Consider the following 17,369-nt stretch of genomic DNA (forward strand, 5'->3'; position numbering starts at 1 on the left):
ATACACAATGCAAGACCAACTAGATAATTAGGTTCAGCGATGCACCTTTTTACAGCTCTATGCTACCCATATATCTGGTGTCCTCATTGCATAAAAGCCCCAATGTGCAATTGAATCATCAAAGCCTCTGGCTGCATAAGCCAGAAGGAAGACGAAATTGCATCAGGTACTAAGGGAAGAAAGACTCATCGAAATTGAGTGAGCGGCTCCATCCACGACAATAACCAAACTTCCTCCTTGCCAATTTTCGTGCAAGATTGTCCAAATTCTTTATTCCATTTTCTTTGCCTCACGTCTTATTACTCTGCTTTCTATAAAACATTTCCCCCATCTTGGTACATATTTTTTATCTTATTCTCATCCTAATTTAAATCCACTTCCTAGCCTCTCCAGTAACCTTTCATAATCACCTTCTTGCCTTACAGTTTTCTTTACACTGCTCTCTCTCTATCTCACAATATTCTCTTATAAAGACTATCAGTTTCCAGTGCTCTGAATAATGCTCCTGCAATTCTCGCTCTCATTTTGCCAGTAACATTCAGCGCGTATACCATTATCATGCATTATGATACAGCCCTCGGCTCTTCCCAACAAAACTTCTCGACTCATCTATACTAAATCTCTCTCTACGCTACTCAATAATCAGCGTGAAGCCTGAAGTCTTTTCTGAATTTCTTTTAACGATTTATACCCTCCATAAAATTAATTTTTTTGGTCCTCATGTAACACGAGAGCCACGGAAGAGAAACTGAAAAACAGTTCCAATAATATTTCACACGTTGTCTCTTGTTAAAATTTATGTTATACGTGTAATCGTTACATTGAATTGTATTTTCATGGAGATCAGCTGGAGCTTCAGTTTTATGATATACGTTTATTTTCATGTGTACTATTTTGGTATGTATTAAAACAAGGTGGAGATGAAAATGAAGGTGTAAAGACTTTCTACTGCACCATGAGCACCAGACGAGCCTGGCCCATGGCCGGGCTCCGGGAGTAGAAAGACTCTCGAAACTCATCAAAGGAGGATCATTAAATCTGTATTACACCTGTACAACCACCAGTCAAGAATGCATCCACACCAAAAACTGGGCTGTCACGCTATTCTCATGACACTACCTGCTGGGAAGCCAGGATAAATCACTGAACAGGTGAGGTATTGAACCCATGGCTCACAGACCAGTACGTTAACCACTGGGCTAACTGGATCTAATAAGATTCATCCAACTAAATATATTTTTATACATCATAGGGAGGTTACCATGAGCCACCACTGTGACCACAAATGCAAGTTTTTACATATGAATCTCACACCAGCGTGTCTGTGGCATACGCTAGATCACGTCCCATCAGGACGTTTGTGACTGGTTGATGTCAGCAAGTTAGTGTGACTGGTTGACGTCAGCAAATTACAGTGTGACTGGTTGATGTCAGCAAGTTAGTGTGGCTGGTTGACGTCAGCAAATTACAGTGTGACTGGTTGATGTCAGCAAGTTACAGTGTGGCTGGTTGACGTCAGCAAGTTACAGTGTGGCTGGTTGACGTCAGCAGGTTACAGTGTGGCTGGATGACGTCAGCAAGTTACAGTGTGGCTGGTTGACGTCAGCAAGTTACAGTGTGGCTGGTTGACGTCAGCAAGTTACAGTGTGGCTGGTTGACGTCAGCAAGTTACAGTGTGGCTGGTTGACTTCAGCAAGTTACAGTGTGGCTGGTTGACGTCAGCAAGTTACAGTGTGGCTGGTTGACGTCAGCAAGTTACAGTGTGGCTGGTTGACGTCAGCAAGTTACAGTGTGGCTGGTTGACTTCAGCAAGTTACAGTGTGGCTGGTTGACGTCAGCAAGTTACAGTGTGGCTGGTTGACGTCAGCAAGTTACAGTGTGGCTGGTTGACGTCAGCAAGTTACAGTGTGGCTGGCTGACGTCAGCAGGTTACAGTGTGGCTGGTTGACGTCAGCAAGTTACAGTGTGGCTGGTTGACGTCAGCAGGTTACAGTGTGGCTGGCTGACGTCAGCAAGTTACAGTATGGCTGGTTGACGTCAGCAAGTTACAGTGTGGCTGGTTGACGTCAGCAAGTTACAGTGTGGCTGGTTGACGTCAGCAAGTTACAGTGTGGCTGGTTGACGTCAGCAAGTTACAGTGTGGCTGGTTGACGTCAGCAAGTTACAGTCAAGGTGGCAGTCCATGAGAGAACTCTCAAGAAAATCTCACCTGTATATGATGTCAGTAATTTTCGAGAGCTAATATTAAACTTTTAACAATAAATAATTTCCTAGAGATAATACATGAGCAGTTCCGATATCTAAAGATTTCCAATTCAAATTCAAAATTCAAAGTTTATTCTCTATAAGGATTACAATGCTGAGTTTACAGAATTTGGTTATTGTGTGGTTTACATGTAGTAAAATAATAATTACAGAGTGTACCACTAGAACACCTAGCATGGCTAGGCATTTCGGGCAGACTTAAATTAAATCTTAAGTTTAAAATATTACAAAATTATGAGGTAAGTTGGTATTATGGCTAAGTGACTAAATACTAGTTTGTGAGTTTAGCAATGTGAATGCTTTTGTTTTGGCACTATACATAGTTTCAGTTTTGGAGTATCACAGGCCAACTTATGACTAGTTAAGATACATTATTTTGAGATTGAGATTGAGATTTCTGTTTATGGTCAAATGGGTGAGTGAGTGTAAGTGTGAACCACCAGGTGGTATTCGTGTAATTAGTTGACAGGGTGTATCAGGGAGATAAGATGTTTTCTGATGGTAGTTTTGAAGGTGATGAATGTGTCTGCAGTTTTAGAATTTTCAGGTAGGGTGTTCCAGATTTTAGGGCCTTTGACATACATTGAATTTTTGTAAAGGTTTAGTCGGACACGGGGAATGTCATAGAGATGTTTGTCTGGTGTTGTGCCTGTGGGTTCTGTCACAACTATCAAGAAAGCGTTTTAGGTCAAGGTTAATATTGGAATTTAAGGTCCTGTAGATGTAGATTGCACAGTAGTAAGTGTGGATGTTCTGAACAGGGAGTAAGTTTAGATCTATGAAGAGTGGGGGGGGGAGGGTGTTGCCAGGGATGGGATTTAGTGATTATTCTTACTGCGGCTTTTTGTTGGGTTATTATTGGCTTTAGGTGTGTTGCTGCAGTTGATCCCCAAGCACAGACAGCATAGGTGAGGTATGGATAAATAAGTGAGTGGTATAGTATGAGAAGGGCAGTTTGCGGCACGTAGTATCGTATCTTGGAGAGGATCCCAACCGTTTTGGATACTTTTTTGGTTATGTGTTGGATATGGGTGCTGAAGTTCAGGTTGTTGTCGAGGTATAAGCCTAGGAATTTGCCCTCATTATGCCTGGCAATTAGAGTGTTGTCAATCTTAATGTTAATTTGCGCATCTCCTGCTCTGCTACCAAACATAATATAGTAGGTTCTGTCAGTGTTAAGTGAGAGTTTCCAAGAGTTAATAATTTTGAAGAACTAAAAGTTTCCAAAAGCAACTAGTTTACGAGCTTTTAATTTCCAGGAGCTAATAACTTCTTCAAGAGTGGATTGGTGCTTTGATCCAGGTGCTCTTGATCCAGTTAAAATTACTCTACTTTCTTCTTGGATCAAACTTGATTTTCTGCCCCATTACTCTGACCCCTGTGGGTTTCGTGCTTCCCCACGAATCTAATAGTAAGTAATACTAATAAAAGTAATAATAATAATAATAATACAGAATTTTAAATTAATTTCTTGTGTTAAAACAGTTGGTATTAAACAGCAGCTGCTTCCTGGAGGCGCAATAATTGTGAATGTTTGCATGAACCTCATTCACAATGTGACTCAAGAAATCGTAATGACACGATTGCAAACAAACCATACCCCGGCTGGGATTGAACCCGCGGTCAGAGAGTCTCAAAACTCCAGCCCGTCGCGTTAGCCACTAGACCAGCTAGCCACAATAACATTCATCCAACTAGGTATATTTCTACACCATAGGAAAGTTAGCACAGGCACCTCTGTGACCACAAATGCAAGTTTTTACAGACGAATCTCCAGCTAGCGTGGCCGTGACGAACTCTAGCTCAAGTCCCTTCACTGCCGTCAACATGACTCAAGAAATCGTAATGACACGATTGCAAACAAAACTTGCATTTGTGGTCACAGTGGTGCCTGTGCTAATCTTCCTATGGTGTAGAAATATACCTAGTTGGATGAATCTTATTGTGGCTAGCTGGTCTAGTGGCTAACGCGACGGGCTGGAGTTTTGAGACTCTATGACCGCGGGTTCAATCCCGGCCGGGGGTATGGTTCATTCACAATATTAAGTTTCAACTGGTTTAAGCAGATTTAAGTCATTAAGTAGTTTTAAGAGATTTATGTTTCATTTGTTTAGTTTTTAGGGAATCCAAGAATACTGACACAGGTAAATATTTAACTAAATTGTTATATTTATGTAATAAGAGAGAGAGAGAGAGAGCGAGAGAGAGAGAGAGAGACAGAGAGAGAGAGACAGACAGACAGACAGACAGACAGACAGACAGACAGACAGACAGACAGACATAAGTTGTTAGGTAAAGATATGTACTACATAGGATTTTAAAAGTATCTTAATGCTATGAAAGCATAATGAATTTTGATAATTGTGATGACTATTTAAATTATGAAAAAAAAAAAATTACGATGCCATTGTAATTTACGCTACCATTATAATTTACAATACCATTATAATTTTTGAGTATATTTTTTTCCACTCTGATTTAACTCTTGTTTCATATATTTGGGTTAGTTTTATCAGGGTCTTAGTCATATGATGACCCACAGCTGGAGCTTCGGGTCGTCTGACCGAGGCCTTCTGCTGGCTTACCCCTTCACAAATTATGGTCTTGATTATAATCTTACATCCTCAACGCTTCGTATATGTTCTGATGAGCATGTATATATTCTGACGTATGCGTATATACTCTCGCTCTTATAATATACTTCTATGCTTATATTCACGTTAAATTCACTTTAATCCTGATATATTTTATTTAACATTAAGTATTCTTGATTTAGGGGTTAAAATGTTCTTGACTGGTAATGAACTTAAAATACAGCCTTAATGACCATTTAAGTAGTCGATAGGATTTAAACCCAAATATTTAACCAGGATCCTGAAGGTGATAAACCCTGAGACACGTAGTGTATCTCTTAGTTTATGTAGTATATATTGAAAGTTATCAATATACTATATATGTATATATATATATATATATATATATATATATATATATATATATATATATATATATATATATATATATATATATATATATATATATATATATATATATATATATATATATATATATATATATAATATATATATATATATATATATATATATATATATATATATATATATATAGTATATTAAAGTATTGTTGATTAGCGATGAACGGTGAAATGTAGTCTTTATCACCCTTGTGTAGTCGATAGGCTTCAAACTCACTTAATTAACTAAATATGTAACCTCTCCATTATCACAAATAATTTTGCTACTTAAACGACTGTGTACTTTTCCTCTTCACATTCGCCATCATTTTTTTCCACATGTCGTTATTTATTTCATTACATAAATGTTTATATGTTGTCAGGGGTCGGAGAACTGGGGTAAATTACCCCAAATGGGGTAAAATGAAAATCTCGGGGGTAATGAAGGCTCAAAAAACTTATATATAAAATTGCACAAAAAAATATGTAATAAACGAGGTAAATTACGAAAGTTATGTTTTTTTCAAACAAATAATTTGGAGTTTCTTAATAAAATAAAAAAGCTAATTTGTAGGGACCATTTCTTAAGTTGGCAGTAATGTAAAACGGTTAAAGAATGCAGCGGCTGGCAACACCGCGAGTGTCAGCAGTGACTCAGGAGCCGGCACGACAACCACACCTCCCATTGTCAACACACCATCACCTAACTTTTGGCCTGGTGTCCTATCTCACTATCAGTAATTATGCTTGCAGCCAGTAGAAGTTCATTGTTTATGTTAGTAGGTTCAACACTTTCGATGACCAAGGTAACGTAGTGTTTTCTGATTTGTCATAACAATTAGGAGTGTACAATGGAATATTGTACACGAGGAAGCAATAAAAATACTACTGCCATTTGCAACTACCTATCTTTGAGAACAAGGATTTTCCACTCATTAACTTAAAAACAAAGTCGGGAAATCGGTTGAACGCTGAAGACAGTATCCAAATTTCTCAAACATCAAAAAACATTCTCATGATGTATCAAAAATGAAACATTATTGTTCCAAAACCTTGAAAATGTTTTCAATGAATTTCTTTACTTCCTCAATGAGATTTTTATTAAATTTGTCTGTTACTGTTTTTTTATTTTATGCAGTTTATTTTTCATTTTATTATATTGTTAATTTTGTGTTTTATTTTTAAAGTTTCTTTATCACGTGTAACACAGTTTGTATGACTATTCTCCATATAAATGGATTCAATAAACTATTTTGAATTTTAATGTTCCTTGTGTTGTTCCAGATTCTGTGGATTTTCAAGTCTAGTGGGTAATTTGACTGTACACAAATTTGTTTTGGGGTAATACCCAAAAAAGTTCGCCGACCCCTGTGATATGTATATGTATATATATATATATATATATATATATATATATATATATATATATATATATATATATATATATATATATATATATATATAGTGTGAGAACACAGAGAAATAATCATATATTAACAGAACATTTATGGCACATTTCCTTTCACATATCTTTTCCCAGACTCATCCAGTGAGTAGTAAGTTTTCGAATTATAATTTTCCTTACCTCAGCAGAGATTAGCCAGTCCCTTCAATCACTCTCTCTCTCTCTCTCTCTCTCTCTCTCTCTCTCTCTCTCTCTCTCTCTCTCTCTGACTTGTAATATGGTATGTGTGTATTTGCAAACACAATTTGGCCTTCCACAGCCTATATACCTTCGTCTTTTCAAGGGGGAGATGAGAAAGTTACCTTGATATTGGTGAAGAGTTCTTGGTTCAAGGAAATTGAACAACCATTCCCTTCTTGGGCTCAGAGTTGATTGCTTTATGTCTTTAGTACTTACCCATAATAATAATAATAATAATAATAATAATAATAATAATAATAATAATAATAATAATAATAATAATAATAATAATAATAATAATAATAAAAGTCCCCTATAACTTCAACTAGAATAAGGTTTCTCATAGCCTTATCAGCGCACTTTCTTGAAGTACCATCCACATTTCCATCGACCTACCCATCCATCACCCACTATCAAAATAATGAGATATTCGTCCACTTATCTACCCCCCCCCCATTAAACCTCCCACCTGCGTAACTTCCTACCCCATCTTATTCCTTATCCTCATATCAGACATAAACAGAGATATACACCACAGCACCGTATCATCCTTTGCGGATGATACTAGGATCTGCATGAGGCTGTCATCTGCTGAGGACGCGGTTAACCTCCAAGAAGATATAAACAAAGTTTTCCAGTGGGCAACGGTAAACAATATGATGTTCAATGAGGACAAATTCCAACTACTCCGTTATGGAAAACTGGAGGAGATAATAACTAGAACAGAGTATACTACTGACTCCGGCCATACAATAGAGCGGAAAAATAATGTAAGGGACCTGGGAGTAGTAATGTCTGAGGATCTCACTTTCAAGGATCACAACAGTGCCACGATCGCACGTGCAAAGAAAATGATAGGATGGATAATGAGAACTTTCAAAACGAGTGATGCCAAGCCCATGATGATCCTTTTCAAATCACTTGTTCTCTCTAGGCTGGAATACTGCTGTACATTAACATCTCCATACAAAGCAGGTGAAATCGCAGATCTAGAGAGTGTACAGAGATCCTTTACTGCACGTATAAGTTCTGTCAAGCACCTTAACTACTGGGAACGCTTGGAAGCACTTGACTTGTACTCGTTGGAACGCAGGAGGGAGAGATATATCATAATCTACACTTGGAAAATCTTGGAAGGAATGGTCCCAAATCTGCACACAGAAATCACTCCCTACGAAAGTAAAAGACTGGGCAGGCGATGCAAAATGCCGCCAATAAAAAGTAGGGGCGCCATTGGTACACTAAGAGAAAACACCATAAGTGTCCGGGGCCCAAAACTGTTCAACAGCCTCCCATCAAGCATTAGGGGAATTGCCAATAAACCCCTGGCTGCCTTCAAGAGAGAGCTGGACAGATACCTAAAGTCAGTGCCGGATCAGCCGGGCTGTGGCTCGTACGTTGGACTGCGTTCGGCCAGCAGTAACAGCCTAGTTGATCAGGCCCTGATCCATCGGGAGGCCTGGTCATGGACCGGGCCGCGGGGGCGTTGATCCCCGGAATAACCTCCAGGTAACCTCCAGGTAACCCATTCATTCATTTTTACACCCATGAAGTCATCCATTCTCTTTCCCCCATTCATACCCTCATCCATTCATACACTCACCAACCCATCCATGCACTCATCATCATCCACAATACCAGACCCGCTCAGTGACACGTAAATCACATCATCACAATATAATTGAAATTCCACATTCAAAACTTTAACGAAAATGGGGAGAGAGAAAGAGAGAAAGGGAGAGGTAGGGAAATAGGGAGAAATTACTGTCTTCGTATTATTTCTCTCACACAGTCGTAATTCCAAACTATATTCAAAGCAAAATAAACAAAGAATGGAAAAATGACTGATATATGACAGTGTTATTATCATCACTTTCTTCTGATATTAATGAGGTTCAGTGAGAACATTTCGTTTCATTTGTTTATATTCTCGTTGATGATTACACAGTAAAGCCTGGATCCAGGCTTGAACTTGAACTTCTGACCAGAGCTTTGGTAAGATGGGAGGGAGGAAGAACGATAGATAAGGATGGAATTTAGGAAAGGTTGTGGAGGGAGGATGGGTAGGTGATGTTTTAAAAGGGAAGTGGCCTATCCACTTTGGTGTAGGTTGCTTTACTGTTGCTGTTTTTGATTCGCCGGTACTCTCCCGGCCCGAGTCTTTTCCAGATGGTGACCCGGCCTTGGCTCCCTGTCTTGGGAGTGTCTGGGCCCTATGTCTGCCATGGGAGGAGGTACAACTACCTCATCTTCTGGGACCAACTGTCCCCAGGCCTAGCCCCATACCCTGCCCTCACGGGGCTGGTAGGGAGACGCTAGGCCTCTCTGGTTTGCCATCTTTCCCCGCCCCAGGGAAAGCTCGTGGGAATGGCAAGTCTTGTGAGCTGCAGGTGGTAGCAAGCTCTGGCTGTCACCTTCCCCGCCCTAGAGGGGCTCGTGGGAGGGATATCTCTTTATCAATCCCAGGCTTCACTGGAGCGGTTTCACGAGAAACTACTCGGGGCGACACGATTGTTTAATGTCTTAATCAGTGCAAAAAGATCTTTCACACAATGTTTTTAATAATTTAAATATATTCATAACAACGTTAGTTCAAACAAATTTACTTTATGCATTAAAATGTATAATATGAAATTTGAAATAATGTCCTTAATTAATACTGATTCCTGGAGTAATCTCCAGGTATCAGTATTAATTAAGGACATCAGTATTAATCAAAGACATTACTCAAAAATTTGCATAAGAATGTTTTAATAAATAAAATGATATATTTTTCTAGTCTATTAAATTTACATTTTTATACATTTAATTTTTAAAATAGATTTTCAAAGTGCATTTATGTGCTAACAACTTAATGTCTTGTAAAATTAATAACTGTGTGACGATGTAAAGTATTAGTCTAATTTTATTTATATCAGTTACTTTGGTACTTGGACTTGTGAATGGAATGTTACTTTTGGTGGTTTACTGTCTTTAAAAACCCGTCTAATTCAGTTATCAATATTTTTGCATCCACAACGAATATGTCCCCTCCAAATTCACCATATTTTTTTCTTTTATATACTTTTATTCAATTTATGATAAAATAAAATTAGATAAGTGTTATCTGGGAAATCCACAAATGATTTTAGTCAAAAGTGTAAACTAAGATGAGGTTGTGAGGGCACGAGGCTAAAAGCTCCAGCTGTGGGTCATCTAATGACTAAGACCCGCCTAACCTTATTAATGAAATATATATATAGGACATTTATAGTACATTAATGACAAATTAAAGGTACATTTCCTGTCACAGATGTTTTTTGCTCGACTAAGCCGGTGGGTAGTAAGTTTCTGAATTAGAATCCTCCTTACCTCAGCAGAGATTAACTTAGTTCCCCCGTCACCTTCCCCCCCCCCCTCTCTCTCTCTCTCTCTCCACATACTATATATATATTACACATTTTAACCTTTCATTTCCTCATCCATCTCCCTATCATTCTTCCCAATCCATCCATCCATCTACCCAACATCAACCTAATCATTCTTCATCCTTCCCTCCGATCTCTCACTTACGCATACTCCCACCCATCTATCCTTTCATCTATTCTTCCACTTATTATTACGTCCACTCATCCACGCTAGTATTCATCCTCCTACCCATCCATCAACTCACTAACCCACCCACAGAACGTGTCACACACACTCATCCACTTATCCGTCCACTCAGCCACCATCAGGAGTACTAGACCCCGTCAGTGACACGTAAATCACATCAATACAAAAAAAAAACTGAAATTCCACATCCGAGAAATTTAATATAGAGGGAGAGGGAGGGAGGGAGGGAGAGAGAGAGAGAGAGAGAGAGAGAGAGAGAGAGAGAGAGAGAGAGAGAGAGAGAGAGAGAGAGAGAGAGAGAGAGAGAGAGAGAGAGAGAGAGAGAGAGAGAGAGAGAGAGAGGGTTTACCAACTTTCTCTTTTCTGATAACTTCTCTCAAACGCCTCAACTTTCAAACTATCTTCAAAGGAAAAGAAAATAAGGAACGGAAAAAATGATTGAAATATGAGGGTGTTACCATCAAGAGAGAAAGTTTACCGGAGACCTAAATCCTTCACTTTGTTCTGATATTAATGAGGTGCGCTCAGAAGACTCCCTCTGCTTCGATGTTTTATTTTCATTATGTTGTCGTCCACTGTTAAACAGTAGAGCCTCTGGATCCAGGCAGGACTGCAAGTCTAGAGAAATGGTCTACACTGGTCACTGTTTCGCCACGAGTGGTTTCTGAAGCTACTCGTGGCGAAATGATTCGTTAGTAAATGGCTTAACCACTGCAGAAATATCTTTTACCTACAGCTTCTTCTTCTTGATTCGCCGGTATTCTCCCGGCCCGGGCCTTTTCCAAGTGGTGGCCTGGCCTTGGCTCCCTGGCTAGGGAGTGTCTGAGACCTAAGTCTCCCATGGGAGGAGGCACAAGTACCCCCTCATCTTTGGGACCAACTGTCCCCAGGCCTAGACACATTCCCCGCCCTTACGGGGCTCGTAGGGAGAAGCTAGGCCTCTCTGGTCTGCCATCGCCGCCCCAAGGGGGCTAATGGGAATGGCAGGCTTGTGAGCTGCAAGCTCTGGCTCAGGCACCTACCCTGCCCTAGAAGGGCTGGGCATGGTGTCGATATTTACCTACAGCATCAATCATAGTTTGAGTATGTTGTTTCCATGAACAAATAAGATCGTTAGTTTAGTTAGTTAAAGATTCGCCGGTATTCTCCCGGCCCGGGCCTTTTCCAAGTGGTGGCCCGGCCTTGGCTCCCTCTTTAGGGAGTGTCTGAGACCTAAGTCTCCCATGGGAGGAGGCACAAATACCTCCTCATCTTTGGGACCAACTGTCCCCAGGCCTAGCCACAAGCTAGGCCTCTCTGGTCTGCCATCCCCGCCCCAAGGGGGCTAATGGGAATGACAGTCTTATGAGCTAAAGGCTCGGGCTCAGGCACCTACCCTACCCTAGCAGGGTTAGGCATGGTGTCGATGCAAATAAGATCAACAAATTTGCTTATTGTAGTAAAATCCAAATGTGAAATTTTTAGCAAGTCTATTAATTATAGTACTTCAAAACCATTTTTCTTAAAATTTTGTATAAGAATAACGGTAAAAAAAATTTTTTCTTATATATGAAAGTTGATAAGTACGTTCTCAGATATATAAATAAGAAGAAATGGTTATAATCATAGGCAAAATTTTTAAAAGCGTGGACAAAATAAGCCAGCGGAAGGCCTCGGTCATCTGATCAAAAGCTCCAGCTGTGGGTCATCAGATGACTAAGACCCTCGTCAGGAAACACTTGTCCTGTTTCCTGTCTTACCTAACCTACGTTCTCAGCAAAATCTAAAACCGTGTCACCGAAAGATAGTGACCAGTGTCAGGACTTGACGAACGATACAACAGTTAAGTTCTCTCTTGTGGTGGTAATTACAAGGAAGCTGATAATTCATACTATCACTGAGGTGCAGTTCAGTGTATTAACCTAACGTTTTTAACATTTGTTTTATTGTACTGAGATAGGCGGTGTAAATAGAATGTCACTTTTGATGGTAAACTGCGTTAAGTTATATCTAATTCATTGTCAATATTATTTACTGACACCTAAAGAAATAACTTTTTTCATTTAACATACCATTATTTTCGCTTTTATGCATTATTTTCTTCACACATGTACTCTGTTCTCCCACTAGATTTTTCTGTATTTACACGCACGTTTAGGTTAGGTAGAATCGTCAGGAAACAGGACAAGTGTTTCCTGACGCGGGTCTTAGTCATATGGAGCTTTTAGTCATCTGACCGAGGCCTTCCACTGGCTTACCCCTCCACCCCTATAAAAAATAAGGTTTCATTATTACACACACACTTTATGATAAGATAAAATAAGATTAGATCAGATAAAATTCGTTCAGGAAATCTACAAGTAATTTTATAAGCAAATTTATTTCAAGGTTGCACAAAGCTGTGGAGGACAAACATAACTGTAAATTAATGGAACATGAAGAAAACAATTATAATGCATGAGTAGACCCTTTATGATACGGTGATGGCACATTATTATTATTATTATTATTAAAGATTAGCCGGTATTCTCCCGGCCCGGGCCTTTTCCAAGTGGTGGCCCGGCCTTGGCTCCCTCTTTAGGGAGTGTCTGAGACCTAAGTCTCCCATTGGAGGAGGCACAAATACCTCCTCATCTTTGGGACTAAATGTCCCCAGGCCTAGCCACAAGCTAGGCCTCTCTGGTCTGCCATCCCCGCCCCAAGGGAGTAAATGGGAATGACAGTCTTATGAGCTAAAGGCTCGGGCTCAGGCACCTACCCTAGAAGGGTTAGGCATGGTATCGATGGATGGCACATTAAAGGTACAGATCCCGTCACATGCTTTTGGTCGACTCAGTGAGTAGTAAGTTTCCGTATTAGAATTTCTCTGACCTGAGCACAGATAAGCTAGTCTCCCTTCAGTCACATACGTTCTCTGTCTCTCAGGTTTCAGGAAGTGGAACAACCTGAAGAATGAAGTGGAAGCGGCGGGTTTCATACCAAACTTTAAGAAGAGGTACGATAAAGCTCTCTCGAACCCAGGAGAGAGTGACCCTAGTGGCAACCAGCGAAGAGGCAGGGCCAGGAGCTGTGACTCGACTATATATAGATGAATAAACATACACATCCATACCCCAAATATTTAAGGGAATAACAAAATATCTCGCTCATCTGAGAGATTCATTTGCCATAATTAGATCATTTATATTTCAAAATATAATTGTGCTTGATATATGTTTAACAAATTCGAATTTTCATTATTTTTTTTTCTTAACAGAAGTATGTACACTAGGTATTAGTGTACTCCACGGTAAGCAAGGCAGAACAGAAGCCACTAGAGAGCAGACCGTGCTTCAACCAGCTCTAGAATGGGAATGACAAGGGCAGACAGGAGAGTGGTACCCACATAACCTCTGCGATTGCCAAAATTATATCAATAAAACAAATATAATTCGTAAAAGCTATCAGATATATTTTTCTTACTAAAATTAAAGAGAAAATAAGATTTTAATAGGCATATAATATTTACGGACTTTTTTTCAGTATAAAATATTATTTAGTGCTTAATAAAAATATAATTATAATTACCATTCCCATGACCCCCCTGGACTTCCCTGGGGCGGGGAAGATGGCAGACCAGAGGCCTAGCCTCCCCCTACGAGTCCCGTGAGGGCAGGGAATGGTGCTAGGCCTGGGGACAGTTGGTCCCAGAAGATGAGGAGGCACTTGTACCTCCTCCCATGTATAAATAAAATATTGTTTAAGGCAACTGAGAACAATATATGGAATGGTCATTCATATTAATATTGCTGGAAGAATTAAGTATGCACTATGAATAAGTTATTACCTGAAGAGAGTTCCGGGGGTCAGCGCCCCCGCGGCCCGGTCTGAAAAATAGCTTGAAAAAATGCCTTGTATCGCAATATGATACAATAAAAGTTTTATTTCTTTAGAAATAAAACTTTTAATATATTGACAACTAAGTGAGAAATCAATAATATTAATGTTAGTCATACACTAGACGAAAAAAAATTAGTTCTGGTTTTACAACAGAAAACGTAAACTTGACATATCATGTGTGACATTAATACAACAATACGTTGTATACCAGTAATACAACGAAAGATTCGGCTAATATTGTGAATACAACAAAATGGGATTGTTGTAATAGATAAAATTGTGTGTTACTATATAAGCTAAGATTTTTTTTTTGTGTTATTTGTAAGTATACCCATATTATTTTCAGGTAACTAATATAAATTCATATATACATGTATTCAATACAATTCATCTAGCTCCCAGGGGTCAAAAAAATCAAATTAAGGCTAAATATTACCAAACTAAGTTAAAGGCAGATGGTGTCTGAGATGATACAGATTCAGTTTAGAAAGAAATTATCTACTTAAATTATATATTACAAAGACCAAAAACATCATATATCAAGTTTTGAAACCTATGTTACGAGGATCACAGCATCACTGAGTTATTATCACACCTGAGAGGAAAGTCAGGTATAGTGATCAGTAATGCTTTAAGAACACGGTGTCCCGTGGCTTGGTTGACAACGCTCTTGCCTCACACACTGAGTGTCCGTGGTTCAATCCCCGGCATGGGTAGAAACGTTGGGCATGTTTCCTTACACCTACAGTCCCTGTTCACCTAGCAGTAAGTAGGTACCTGGGTGTTAGTCGATTAGTGTGAGACGAATCCTGGCAGACAAGATTGAAAGATCCGGTGAAAATAAGCCAGTCAGTCTTCGCTGACGCACTGACTTTCTTGAATTATCCTGGATGACTAACACTACCCCGGGTTAAAAATCGGAACAGATCTTATCTCAAGTTCCGTCAGACAGTGCCACTCCTCTCACTTTGGTGTTTCTCTCAGTGATTCGTGGCTCAATACAGTGGGACACACATAGGTTTGATAACGCTCTTGAAGTCAGGAGTTGCCCTCGTAACAACCAGCGAAGCAATAGGACCAGGAGTTATGAATTGATCCCTGCTACCACACAGGTGAGTACACACACGACCAAACAGGACAAGTGCCTTTGACAAATACTAACTGACGCACAGTAGTGGAAGATTGATCTATACATACTGTTAAGAGAAGGTATGACGAGGCTGTAAGAGTGACTCAAGAAGGTGGCAAATTGAGAAGAGGGGCCAGGAGCTAAAACTCTAGCCCTGCAACCACAAATAGGTGAATACACACACACACACGAAAGCAATAACTCCACTCACTACGAACATACTCAATAAAATATAATCTTAGTGGGAAAAGGCTTGTATACTGTTGAGAGTAGTGTGTGGCAGTCAGTCAATGTGCCAAAGGGGACAGTAATTACACTACACCATGTCACTAAATGAAGGGGACACATGTTATTCTATCCCCTCGTGAAGCGTAATTACCCGTGTTAGTCATATATTTCTGTTGTAACTCATGAATCTTAATAGGAAAAAATACATCTCTCAATATTTACATGAGGTCCGGTTTTTTGAGCTTATCCTTAATTTATTATGTAAATTCTGAAACATTAAGCTGGTTATGCAATGGAGATATCTGCATTTAGGGCAAATTTCGAGAAAGCTGCTGTTGTTGTTTTTTAGTAATCAGAAACAACCCAACTTAGTCCAGCTTACCTAACTTAAATCAGGAGTTGTAGCTTAGGGTAGGATAGGTTGGATTTCGTTAGGTTAGGTTAGGTTAGGTTAGGTTAGGTTAGGTTAGGTTAGGTTAGGTTAGGTCAGGTTAGGTTAGGTTAAGGTAAGTTAGTCTGGATTGCGTTAGCACAAAATATAACAAGCGCCATTCTACAAGCCACTTAATATTGGGAGGTTACATGTCAACTTAACACTCGTACCTCAGGGAAAATATTACCCGCGTCTTTCTGAAACATCTGACAGCGATGCAGTGTGCCATTTCCCAGGCCCGTCAAAACTAAAGTCTCTGAAACCTAGGAAACAGCTAACATAAAGCACACATCTGGTATATTGTGCTAGACGCATTTATACTTCTTTTAAAGTATGCAAGGAATGGCTACATTTCTGGTATGTGCTAGACGCAACTTCACTTTCTAGTATATTGTGCTAGACGCATCCATATTATAATTATCTACAAGCAGCTACGCTTCAAGTATAATGTACCCCAATGGTGCTAAACACAACCAGAAGAAATAGTGAAGTCTTCAGGAGGGAACTTGACAAATACTCGTGGTTTAGAAAATCACGTGAGCAAACACTAGGGCATATTTATTAGAAAACATTTCGGTCTTGGGACCTTGATCACTTCCTGGGATATAGGTCCCACGACCGAAACGTTTTCCAATAAATACGTCCTAGTGTTTGCTCACGTGTCTTTCTAAACCAATTTGTCGGTATCTGCTACCAGTGTATACCAACAAATACTCGTACCTCTGGCCAGCAGGCCACCTGGTTGACCAGGCTAGTACGCTCGAAAAACCTGTCCCATAGCAGGGATGCGAGAGCAGAAAAGCTCTAGAAATCCATCATCGTTAAAGGTACCTCTAATACACTACGCTTGACACAACTAAACAAACACCAGGTACACTGTGCTAAACGCAAATATGCCTCCAGTACACTGTGCTAGACATACTACAGTGTGCTAGAGCTAGACGGTTCCCAGTGCACCTGTACGATGGTGCAGATGAGCTCTCCTTGACAGTGATCTTCACCACCTTTCTTTATGTTCATGATATCACCTGGTTGTAATTACTGCCCGAAGACCTCATTTTCTGCCTTCACGACCCCAGAGTAATGGGCCTCCCGGTAGAGCATCAGGCTGTCAATTTACGGACCGCAGTTCGGGCCCCTCGTCCACCCTTCTGTTTATTCACACCCACACTTTTGTGGAGGTCAATAACAAGACAATGAGACCTTTGTGATCTCAGTCGTATTTTTATTATTATACACTGTA

The 17,369-nt window shown here is 39.7% G+C and overlaps 1 protein-coding gene across 4 annotated transcripts in view; it reads left to right on the forward strand.

Moving 5' to 3' along the window:
- Positions 1-17,369, forward strand: part of LOC128685438 (uncharacterized) — a 447,019-nt gene that overhangs the window by 284,944 nt on the left and 144,706 nt on the right. Inside the window, exon 1 of one of the 4 annotated variants that reach the window (XM_070082998.1) lies at positions 15,318-15,448. The exons of 2 other annotated variants lie outside the window; for them this stretch is intronic. The gene's annotated coding sequence lies outside the window, so the exon portion shown is untranslated. Of the gene's footprint in view, positions 1-15,317; positions 15,449-17,369 lie in introns of those variants that run through there. One more of the 4 variants, XM_070082999.1, reaches the window with a different exon arrangement.

The sequence above is a fragment of the Cherax quadricarinatus genome, chromosome 8, assembly GCF_038502225.1.
Source record: "Cherax quadricarinatus isolate ZL_2023a chromosome 8, ASM3850222v1, whole genome shotgun sequence".
Classification (NCBI taxonomy): domain Eukaryota; kingdom Metazoa; phylum Arthropoda; class Malacostraca; order Decapoda; family Parastacidae; genus Cherax; species Cherax quadricarinatus.